The 13,104-nt window shown below is 35.4% G+C and overlaps 1 protein-coding gene across 3 annotated transcripts in view; it reads right to left on the bottom strand.

Annotated features, from left to right (window-relative positions):
- LOC135212149 (dual specificity protein phosphatase CDC14A-like) overlaps positions 1-13,104 on the bottom strand; it is a 229,259-nt gene that overhangs the window by 5,289 nt on the left and 210,866 nt on the right. The gene's annotated exons all lie outside the window — the stretch shown is intronic.

Below are 13,104 nucleotides of genomic sequence, written 5' to 3'. Positions count from 1 at the left end.
AGACTAACCTATTTTCCTCCATTTCTTTATCCCATCTTCTAGTTAAATAAGTTAAAAAGGTAAAAGAATGATAAAAGTATTTATTGCACTCGTTGTGTAAACGCCTACTCTCATTAACAACCGAATGAAAAACAGTGGTTTTGCTATGAACAACCAAATCGGATAACAGCTGTTTTGCTTGCATTTCAACCATTGTATGATAGTAAATAATTACCATAGTTATGTTACAAATGACATTAGGAAGAACAGAACTTATTTTTTTTTACATTATATGTAGTACTGTTTACCCTTATTTGCTATGGAGAAAAGATCAGTAAGGAAATATACAATAATACCTCAATCTTACACAATTCAAGTCAAGCAAATTCACAATAGCACAAACTTTTTATTGGAACCTAAGTAATTATCATAAGCGAGTATTTCAGACACATGAATGCAAAAGCAAAATTTTCAAATCCTGGAGAAACCCTGCAAAAGTGTTTTAATTTTTTTATGTAATTTATAAGTTTTCAAGCTTTATGTGAAAACTGAATAACATTAAATGATAAAAAAAAAGTTCACTCTCTGTTACTGAGATGAGAGAATTTTTAAGGTACATGTAGTATGTAATATGTTTATTAATATTTTCAAATAATAAAAAGAGTAATATAACTAATTCAAAATTTGTATGTGATTGTATGTTAAAGAAATAACCTTTCCATTTCACTTTTAAGTAAGACCAACTCTTCTCTTTCCTTCTCTTACTGAGATGAGCAAATTTTTATGGTACATCTATTATATGTTTATTAATATTTTAAAATACTAATAATAATATAATGGTTACTGTAATGACAAAATGATGCATATAAAGAATTCTTTCCCTCATCTTTCTTTTTAACTCCAACAGAAGCTCAAAGTCCAGAGCTGTCAAAAATGTCCAGCAATGTGACAGGAGGGAGAGGGTTGCTGATTAGCATCAATGATTTTTACATAATTCTCTCTCTGTCTCCATATGTACGTAATCTTCACACACTCCTATATTTTTTCCTGTATTTTTATCAACCATTTATTTCTTTTTTTAAGGATAATGTATTGTGCTAATATTTAAATGAAATCACTGTGACTTTAATTTCATTTAGAAGTTAGCTTAATAATTAGGAAGCATGATTCAGGTCATATTTAGTGTTCAAACTCTAGAAGTATGCATTTATTAGCATTTTTAGAGACCGGGCCAAACTTATGCAAAAATTCCCTTTGTGCGAGGGGTCTGGAACCTAACTGGGTGTAAGTACTGCTAAATTTAAGCTGCAAGTTGTAGCTGAAGCTGAGAAAGAAAGAAAGAAAAAAAAAATGTTCAGGCTGCTAATGACTATAAATGATCATGCATCGGCATCATGGAAGAAACACTCCTAAACTTCAATATGCCATCAAACTCAACTGTAAATAAAAATGGTGAGAAAAGAATTTTTTATCAAAACTACTGGGCATGAAAGAACACATTTTACTGTTGTTTTAACGTGTAGGCAGATGGGATGAAACTTTCCCCCATGGTTATCTTTACATGGAAACTGATGCCTTAATAAAAATTCCCAAATGGTACTGTTCTCCACGTTCACGAAAACCTAAACGAGTTTGTATTTTATAATACAACAGTAATATGAGAATGTGTACTGTACATACAATATTATTGGATAGTGTGAAGAAAAGCATAACTTTCTTAAAGATCCATGGAAAAGATGCTTATTCATTATGTTCGTATTTTATAATACGATACTAATATGTGAATATTGCATATGCTAATTTTATACGGCCTGAGGCTCTCATTCAAACTTGGGTCTTCAAAAGTCACAAGATATGCAAGGATATACGGTAAAATTAACAAAATTTATGCAAATCCAACATAGTATACATTTAAGCAAAACTGTTCATAATCTGTATACTATTCTATAAGAATACTGACCATCTTTAGTTATTACCTGGTCTTGTATATGTGCATTATTGAATGATTAAGTATTTATATATATATAGAAGGGCCATACCAAAATATTTTTAATAGCTCTTCCATTAAAGAAAAAGGTACAGTAGCATATAAGTTACTTGGCAGTCATCAGTTTTTCAAGCAACCATACAATAATGTCTTTGCAGTCTTTTACTGCTTTGTGTGGCTACATACTGTTCTTAAAGATAAAGCTATCATTAAAGAAAGATAAATAACTTTTTATTGTATTTTCTTAGATATGCAAATCTAAGTCTATTTGGATGTAGCTTAAGGGGGAGCTAGTTTGACCGGTGAAGCTTGGTGACACAACAGTAAGTGAGAGAGGGGACAGGGGAATCACTCACTCACTCAATTATTTTCCTCTGGCCACAGGGGTAAAGGAGGGAAGGTCAAAGGTAGGATTATAAATTAATTCAGGTATGTACTATATATCTAGGAATAGCTAAATTTATATATACAAAAAAATTGAGATTGGCTCCTATAAGAATACAACTCTCAGCCTCATTCAGGAATGTACAGAAAATAGAATTGATAATGTTCCTCTCAACTGACATTACCAGTTCCCTGGTGAGGAGGAGTATAACTTGTAAATCTCCAGTAGAGTGTCTGTGCCAGTTCTGCTTTTCAAGAACTTAACTTGTTATCAAAATCACACGGAGATTATCATTTTCTACTACCACCTTCCCCCCTTTTCCCTCAATTTTGTTTTTCAGGGTGAAAGTTGTATTAGATGGCCTAAGATAAAATGATGCTACTTTGCAAGTCACCTGCAACTGGCCAGACCAGCATATAAACAGCCTTGGGTTGCTGGATGAAAGAGAGGGGAAGATGACTTTTCTCCAGTCATCTGAACTTAAGTTACTCATAAACCTAAAGTGATATGTTTTTCTGTTAGAGGATCTTGGACAACTACACAAGCTGAGCAGTCATCAAACAGGTCCTAATGGGAAGGTGCCCAAGGACTTGTGGCTGAAATTCCTGGTCTGGCTTGAACATAAGGGTCAAGGCAATGATAATGAGACTGTGGGCTTTTGTCTGAGGCCAAGGGTCATCTCCCTTACCTGATGACTCATATACTGCCAGTTTGATCACATCTCAAAGCCAGAATGGTGTTCTATTGTTCTTGGACATTTTCTTATGCCTGCTGGCATTGACAAACAATCTCCAAAACACTGGCCAAAATGACAAGTCTTGTGCAGACAGTACCACAACACACTCATGGGCACAATACCATTTTGTCTCAATCCTCAACTGTTAGGCACAATAACCCCAGAGAGAGAGGGATTGAGAATATCTCAAATTCCTCTTCAGAAACTTATGTGCTGAACCAAGTACAAGGCTGTGAAGCTTGCCTATTCTTCACTGATTTTAAGGGTAGGGGAAAAAACTCTGAATGTAACAATCCTGTCCCAGGTTTAAGTTTGTAAAGTGGGCAACACTTCAAAACTCTTCAAGAATATAATCAAGGACCATGATCCACAGCAGGACTATCTGGGAAAGGCCAGAAGCAGATAAGGAAGTCCACCATCTGCTGATTAGTAGGAATAGTAGCTCTGCCAAGAGATAACCTTCTCACAGCACTGACTGCAGAATAAGAGCTATATCCCCTGGTACACATCTCCTGTGGACCTACGAATGGTACCTCGCATCTCTAGCTGTGAAATGTAAACAACTGCGTGGAGTGGGGTACCTGTACAGAGTGGGCCATGAGGGTAGCTCTCAACACCTTGGCGATAAGGCTCAGGGTAAACTAGTATAAAGGTGATCAACATTGTTGAGCACATGCTGAATCCGGATAAATGGGGGCCATATACGTACAGTATGTGTATGTCCCATGGGTGCTGAGAGGCATCATCCAGAGCAACCGATGAGCACAGAACAAGAAAGTAGAGTATTGGGATATGACCACTCTCACCCTGCGGCCTAGCCATGGCATCTGAGCTGAACTGCCAACACTTTTTTATGGCAAAGAATGTACCTGCCTACAGTTTAGTAGCATAGTAAACCACCCACTTGTGCACCTTTCACATGAGCCATGCTGCTTTCATCCTGAACTGTCTGAAGGACAAACATTCAACTTCTCCCACTACTTCACCACCACTAGCAAAAGTCAACCATAAAAGTCTGAGGAATGGTCATCTATGAATAAGAGCATCCTTCTCTAAAATTTTCCTCACCTCTGCAGATGAGGCGAGAGATTTAGAATAATGGGAAAATAGGCTGGGAACAGGACTAGAAATGGAGATGGGGCATTTTGGTCCTTGAAGGGTTATTTGTAACTCTTCTGAAGGACATGTATTACCCAAGACTACCAGTCACTCAGGAGTGTGGCAGCAGCAGAAGGGAAATGTTTGCCTCCCTTCTCCAACTTAACTGCCTTTCAGCCCGAACCAAAGGAGGTAGGTCAAAAGAACTGGCAAAGTCTCTGGCCCTTTCTGAAGGAAGACTGCTGAGGGCAATTTTGTGATTGGGAAAGGGTCAGGCTTTTCCCCCAACCCTTATTGAGATGGTACACCTGCTTCCGAAGGTTTGGCTGCAATTGCCTACAAAGATGCTGTACTGCTTTAGCAAAAATTACATGGTGGATCACAGTGTTTATCTTGTCTCATACGTACACCTTTTCCCAACTGCCACCTCAACTATGCTCTTCAGAAAGAGAAAGGAGGGACCTGGCACAAACCCATAATGCAAAGGGAAACCGCAATGTTGAAACTTGCCTCGAGAACAGATTGTTGTGAGAGGAAGATCAAATACCCTGAAAAATTTTGAACTTCCTTCTTCAGAAGACAAAGAATGCAAAATCTGCCATTGTGTTGATCTAAACACCAAACAAATGACACTTGGGAGGAAACTACATAGCATTGGCTTCAGCAGAATGATAAGATAACCTTCAGCTTCAAACCTCCCTAATGGGAGACACTTTCTTAGTCTGCAGACTGACAAGTCAAGCTACAAGGTGCAGGTCTCAGCATCCTCTAGGACACAATACTCGAGATAACTCACTGCTAGTAGGGGAACGTGCTTGGAAGAATGGCTAAAGACCTGAGAATTTTCTGAATTGGATATAAAAAAATTAAATGTCTTCCAGGAAACTGTACAAGTGGAGAACAGGGCAGTTAGAACAACAGGGTCACCTTCTTAGCATATCCTAAGGTCCACTCTATGAACAACTTCCTTGAGGTCACAGTACTCAAACATGACCTCTTGAATTCAGATGACAAGACTCCAGCAGACTGAGGTCCTCCCACATTCACTAACATGGAAGGGAGAGATACCCAAACCCAGTGTCAAGCTGGAGGAAGACCTCAAGGTGGACTGGCCACAATCAACCCCTTTGCTCCAGGCCCTAAAACCAAGCCTGAATGACCTCTCCTTAGGAGACTGCCTTGGATTGTTTGATCTGGCAACATTGTTTAAAAGTGAGAGAATTATGGGCAAATCAGTACCCACGTGTCTTTGCCCCTCGTGTGGAAGGGGCTTATGGCATTATAATTTATTTAATTTTGGCAAATCTGTTCTTAGGTCTTCAGCAAAACCTCCCAGGTGGTATTTAGTCTTAGTTTTACATATCTTGGCCAGTCTTCTTTACATGGAGTCATCATTCTTATATTTCATGTTGAAGACTGCTCTTTGTGGGTTTTGTCCCCATCTGGCAAATCCATAAGCTCCATACCTTATTCATGAATTTATGTTTTCAAGTACTATTGGTTATCTATCAAGTTTCCTCTGCTCCAGATATTTTTTTTAAACATTCAAACGTCTAGCACCGAAGCCCTGAAAGACGCTCCTTTTTGCTATTCAGGCTCTGTCTCTATTCCTCCATCAAGGACAATTTCCTTTGCCTTGTCAAGGCAGTCCAATTATACCTTGATAGCTTATAGAGGAAAGCACAAAAGAATGTTCTTATAAACTTTTTTCCCCCACAAGCACTTGTAAGACTGAGATGTCTGATAATAGTTTCCCTCTGGCTGCACCAAGTTATTACAAGGACTTTCTTAGATGTGAAAAAATTGACTTGTCTTAAAGGTTAGGTTGCATGAAGGGCTTCAACATTAATTTTCCTTGGTCTTAAGTATAATTTAGAGCTAAGTCTCTTATAATAGGTTATATATTTACTGATGGAGAGGGATCACCCCATTTCTTAAAGTTTTGTCTACCCCATCATAACTCTCATCATTTGATACTTTGAAGGATGGGTTCCTGGAGTACCTTGCCAGTTAGTTTCCAATTCCATTCCCTTGATATGCTTTATGAAGCAGAAGCTATTACCTTTTAACTAAACTCTTACAGATAACATATCAGAGAAACAAGTTCAACTATAACCTTTCCTCCATGATCTGATGGTCGATGTCTGTTTTTTTTATTTATTTTTTAATAGTAATAATCTAATCCTTTATCCTGACCTTTCTAATGCTTTAATTGGATTGTTTAATGGCTCCTCCCTCATAAATTGCTATTCACGTACCCTTAGAGTAACAGCTGTTTGGAACAAATGATTTATGTCACAAATCATGTTTTCCAATCAGCATAAACCTATTAATCATACATACCCTCCCCCTTCTCCAGTATCTGAATGGGCTCTCTGGAGCTCAGAAAAAATCAGGAGTAAATTGTTGCAGGTTTGGCCATACACAGTGGTGCCTCTAAATCTCAAACAGTACAAGTTGGATTAAAAAGGATTTCATTGGTCAGAGATTGAGGCCGAGCCACAATTATGCCCAACATATATTCTCTGGGAAAACCTCCTTTATCAATATAAATTCCCACATCCAGTGCCCAGTCAGGCAAGCTGAACTATGGTGAAACCTAGTATCCTTTCTTCTGTTGGGAAATACACACATTAAAGAAAAAGAATGCATTTGGAGACCATAAGCCTCCATCAAGGCATTTTCTCACACTTGAGAGGCCTGGAACATTTCCAATGTCTCAGGCCACTCTGCGCCACAAGCATTATCTCATCTGCTCAAGGTAGTGATCCATTCTGAAAAAATTACATTCCTATATATCACAAAATCTTGTTGTTAATCATGAAGCCTACCCTTTTGGTAAAATGTTTGAAAAAAAAAATCTTGTTAAAAAAATAAACAAATCAAAACAAATATATAACCTCCATGGAGGTAATGACTGAGCACAGTAGCAGTAAGATCAAAACTTCCCTGCCTCTAGGCAAGTGACATATTAACCAAAAATAATACGTATAAAAAAACACTAACAGTACTGATAGCTTAGAGACAAAAGCACAAAAGAATGTCAAATACAGAAAAGTTCACAAGAACAATACAAATAAAATAGCTGAACTGTAATTAACAAGGAAATTTTAAGTGCTGTACTGTTATTTGTGAGTTGAGTAAACATTGACACTAACATATAAAAAATGTTCAAGCCAAATTACTACCAACACATAAAATGCAATTGCATGTTGATAACAGAGCATGAGAGGGAAAACAGTAATCAATTACTGTAGCATCTTTTATCACTGCAACTTCCACTGTTTTAAAGTGTTTCAAAACTGAAGTTCTTACCAAATGACTAAATGTATATTGTAAGTAATAAGCATATATAATTTGTATGAACACTAGCTTTTTCTTTGTACAGTTAATAATCTGTACCATTAAGGTCGTAATTTTCCTTAGTAACACAACCAAATTAAAAAATTCATCAAGACTTACTTCTTTTCCTTAAGGCAACTTTTTAAAATGTAGTCAATGGCATTGGGCAACAATGATCGCACTGAGCCCAAGCCTAAAGTAAGGAAGAAAGAATGGATATAAGTTATGAAAGAATACAATAGCCATAACCCAATAAGACTTATACACTGTCTTCAGAAAGGGAATGATGACACTCTTCAAATGGAAAGCTTACAAAAATATCTTAATTTTAAGTTTTATATTAACAAAGCATGCCAAATTTTAATTTCTTCATTACAACTCTCAGTTATTTTTTCTGCAAAAAGAAGCCATTATGAAACTGTACACAACACAATATCCGTGTATTTTTAAAATAAGTTGAGTATTTCCTTAAGAAAGGTACAATACGCCTTTCTAATCAATAAAGGCAGCTTGTTACTGTGTATAATACTTTTTTATAAGCAACAGAATGTGAAAAGAAATACCATTTTAATTTGTTCTTAGGCAGAGATTCCTGCCTTTATAAAATCCCATTTTCATATACACATATCTATCTATCTATCTATCTATATATATATATATATATATAACTGAATTACAAAATATGGAACATGATGAATATAAATAAAGAGAAATTCCATGAAGGAAAGATAAACAATGGAGTTCTACCAGGCCTTTCGACTTCTAGTTCTTTACATAGCAGACTGAAAAAATATAAATACAAGTTTACAAAGAAAGCTCGTATAAGTGACAGATGGGGATTACAAAAGAAAAAATAACTGTACTTATTTCTTCTTTTGTAATCCCCATCTGTCACTTAAACGAGCTTTCTTTGTAAACTTGCATTAATATTTTTTCAGGCTGCTTTATAAAGGACAAGAAGTCAAAAGGCCTTCTAGAACTCCATCATTTCTCTTTTTTTCATGGAATTTCCCTTTCTTCATATTCATCTGTTCCACATTTTTGTGATTCAGTTATCGGCAGGGGTTCCATTCCGACAGCTTGATGGTAAGCGAAAAGCACAGATAACCAAATTTTGAAGCTGATAACTGGAAATTGGCACATTATGGTGCTAAAAATCGCCAATTTTCGGTGCTAAAATCGCCAATTTTCAGTGCTAGACAACCCCCATAAAACCGGATTGCCGATAACTGGGGACTCCCTCCACCTGGAATCCAACACAATTGAAGAAATAGTAGGCCTACCAAAGTAGGGTTAAGAGGTTTTACAAAAAGAAGGTGACTGACCACCAAAACATATTATAAAAGCTTAACTAGATATACAGGCAGTCCTGGTTATCGGCGATCCGGTATTATGAGGCTTGTCTAGTGCAAAAATTCGCCAGATCAGTGATTTTCAGTACTGAAATACAGTTTTTGGTCATTGGCACTGACACATACCTAAAAGAGATGCCATTAATCGGTTATCGGTGATTTTTGCTTATCAAGTCGTCAGAATGGAACCCCTGCCAATAACCAGGGACTGCCTGTGTACGGTAACTAATTTGTAATTAACTCAGTGATTTTAGCATTTTAGGTCATTCTTGAACATTTGACTAATACGGGGGGTCCAAATAATACCTCCCAGGACTAAGGATACATTAAAACTGGAAGCAAGCTGTATAATAGCAGATTCTATAAGATCTCTTGAAGAGAAATCTTTCGATCCAATTTATCCTGTGAGAGTTTTCACTAGAATGAATATAGCACTGGAAGTTTTCCCAGTTTGGACAGAATACTTATGCTGTTTAACTTGTACTACTGTACCTCTAAATCCTTGCTAGACTGGCCGATATAAAAAGGGGCAGTCCAGACATGTTGTTTTCCTTGGGGCTATTTTTTATTAACATTCCTTTTAGTGTGTTGTTATAGGAAAAAACAAGGTTGACTTAAAAATATTTTAATAATGATTTTATGTTCAAAAACAATTAAAATAAGGCAAGCTAAGAATGTTCTTAGGGGTTTCTTTCTTCATGTTATTTTCACTATAAAACTTTTTGTGGCTTTATTATGACAAATATATAGTACATGTCAAGGATAACATAAATCTGTCCCTATTTTTCTTATGTACACGATTTCTTGATCCAAATACTAGGGACTGACAATGCACAATACTTGTAAAAACATAGGTGAAAAAATGGATCTTTTGATATTAGGGTGATGGCTGAATAGACTTGAGATCTTTTGATACTAAGGTAATGGCTGAATAGAAATGGGATCTTTTGATATTAAATTGACGGCTGAATAGAAATGGACAAAAGTTATTGGTTGGTTCCCTATAAATACTGAACTTGCATTGAAATGGTTTTCTATGTATTAAAACATCTAAGAGAGGGAAAAATTGTGTTTTTTTTCTAATAATGCAGTAGACCTCATGGATATCATTTTTCAAAGAATTCCATGTACAAGTTTGAGAGGAGTGGGGATAAAGGGTTTCCCACTGAGTGAAATATGACTTACAGGTGGAGGTAATTTATGATGGATTAGTTCATTACTAAGATACCCTAAAATAGAATCTATTGGGACTTTTAACTAAAAAGAGAACAAACATCAAAACTCATGAATCTATCAGTGGGGCAAAAAGTTATTTTGTTTAATTTATCAACTAAATCTAGAGAATTATATGTGAGAATCTGAGATAGTTCCAAGTAACGGGTACAAGAGCTTGGTAATACATTTCTAAAGTTTATATATGATACTGAGCCAACAGTACTGATAAATAAATAGGCCACATAAGTTTGTTTTCTATGTGCATTTTTACTAATCCGTAAAAGTAAGGGAAAAAAGTGGGAAATTTGACTGACAACTGACCTATTAGTTGTTTTTTATCTTTTAAGGAATTTTTTTCACTGTGCTATTGAAATTTTTATGACTTAATCAAGGGGCTTTTTTGTTTTTGTAAGTCGTATCATCATCCAGTAGGGCTTGCAAAAGTGATATGTAGTCAGCTTTATCTAAAATTACAGTATACTATTCAACTATTAGCTTTTGTGGGAGAGTTATCGAGTTGTACTTTTATAAAATTTTTGGTGCTCAATCACCTTCTTTGTATAATCTTTAAATTGTCTTGTCCCTGCTTCTCAGCTGATAGGCCTAATCTTTTGTAAAACCTCTTAAACCCTGTTTTGGTGGGTCTTCTAATTCTTCAATTGTGTTGGATTTCAGGTATATATTTTTTTTTTCTTTGTAATCCCCATGTCATTTATACGAGCTTTCTTTGTCGAAAGGCCTTGGAGAACTCCATCCATTCTCTTTCCTTCCTGAATTTTATAATATAATATATATATATAAATAAAGGTTTTTTTTGCCACGAAGGAAAAAAATGAAAAAGCGAGTTAGCCGAGTACTTTCGGTCCTATTCGGACCCTTTATATATATATATAAAGCCACCATTTTTGCTTGCTAATTTAAGATAATGAGGTAGAAAAAATCTCAAAAGACCTAACCCTGACTAAATAGAAATCTATAATTAAAAATTTTCAACTGAATAAAAGATTTTATTCACTGAACATATAAACTTCTACCAGTTTCAGCATTCCCTTCAATATTTCATTTTAACATGCAATAAACATTAATTTTTGTTCTTGGCAATACTGCATTTCTTATTTTATCTGTTTTGTAATATTTTACATTTACATGTGGTTTCAAGTTGACTGTTCAGTATCTAATATAGTATTTTTTGTCCTGATGTTACCTAAATATACATTAAAAAATTTTATATTTACTCTATATGAAAAAAAACCCTGATTAAGCAGGAAACCAGTCAATATTTCTGAAAATTATCCGAGTTACCATCAGTTGTTATTTAGTAAGCTTCCCTAAGGGTAAGGAAATTATCTCACTCCATTCTATTTCTCATACTTTACCATCATCTGAATTCAATCTCGAGGGTTAGTTATGAAATATCAATATTGTTAAATAGGTTCAGAAGGTAGAGACCCCAGAAAGCTAGGATATATACCTTACTGACCAAAATCAAGTATCATGTTTTCATAAACCCTCAGGTCATCTTTGTGTACAGAAAATAAAGCAGATGTGCCAAAAAATCTTGACTGTTGATCACTTTGAGTCAAACTGGAATTAGGAAAGCGAAGGTGAATGCATAGCAACTCTCTCTGGGTGTGGTAACATGGTCACAGCTGGATGAGAGAGCACCCCTATTTTTCAAAATTAATCTGGAATTCACATAAAACCAAGACTTCTGTAGATCCTGTGGAGGAACAACCAAGAAATCATCCATGATTATGAATGATGATCAAATAGACAATCAGCATGAAATCCATTAAATGTGGAAGCCGGGCAGTTGAACTAGCAAAGTATCCAAAACCAAGGACAGTTTGATTAAAAAAGCATTAACCACGATGAAGCCATATTATGCCCTCTAAACCATCTACAGTATGTCCACCAAAAATTGTGGGCAAATACATCCATAAGAGAAAAATATACTTGAGGAAATTGCAGTCTGAAAATAGGATTTTACTGAGCTTGCAACTCGGTAATGGGAAGATATGAGTCTCATGAAAGCTAACCATTCAATACAAAGGCAAGAAGTTCATCATAAAATGAGAAAATTAGTATAATTATTGCATACCAAAATGGTATTCAGTTCCATATGAACAGAAGTAAGGATTCATTATCACACAAATACCATAATGAAGTAGAGGGATAATAAAATGGGGCATGGGCAAAAATGCCTATAAAATGTTAGTTCAAAAGTGCTGGTGCAATAAGATTGATATTAGCAATAATTTGCTACTAATAATACAGTACTGTACATTCATTAGAAAAAAAATGTTGGTGACAAAACATAAAATGGAAATGATCAGTAGAACATAGTCTATGGGGGATACAAATTAAAAATAAATTACAGTACAGCAATGCATTATGTCACTATCATCATGCATCAGATTCAGTTACACTAAAAATGACTTGAGGATTATAGAGAATGATAACCTAATAAATCAATTATTCATATAATAGGCACGCACAATTGGGATGGGCATATCTGTTTAACAGGACAACCAACAGAGTAGGATGAGGCTTAGTAATGAACACCAGCACCATGATGGTAGATATGCTCCACTAGTGTCACATTAAGCATATGTAACTCGTCAGGGTTTGTTTATTATGTAGAAAAGTGAGATTCTGAGACTAATTTTCAATAGTATTACCTTTCTACAGACCAAAAGGAACTCTGTACCTTCAAGGTTCCAGTGGTAAACCCTGCTGTTTAAGCTTCTATTATAGAAATCACTCTATTAATGGTCTCAAAATCAAAATCAAAAGAATTAGTTGCTTCTCAAGCACATATGTAATTATATGTGAAAAGATTCAATAACTGGAGAAAGTAGAAACATGATATACAATTCTGGACTAAGAGGAAATTTAAATGGAAGACATGAGGAATTGATTTTTCACAGAATGTATAATCAAATAATAGAAGAGATAAAGTACTGTAGTACTTCAATTCACTTGTTTTTATCAAATTTTACAATATGAA

This window comes from Macrobrachium nipponense, chromosome 40 (assembly GCF_015104395.2).
Source record: "Macrobrachium nipponense isolate FS-2020 chromosome 40, ASM1510439v2, whole genome shotgun sequence".
NCBI classification, from domain to species: domain Eukaryota; kingdom Metazoa; phylum Arthropoda; class Malacostraca; order Decapoda; family Palaemonidae; genus Macrobrachium; species Macrobrachium nipponense.
This window is presented reverse-complemented; position numbering and strand designations above follow the sequence as displayed.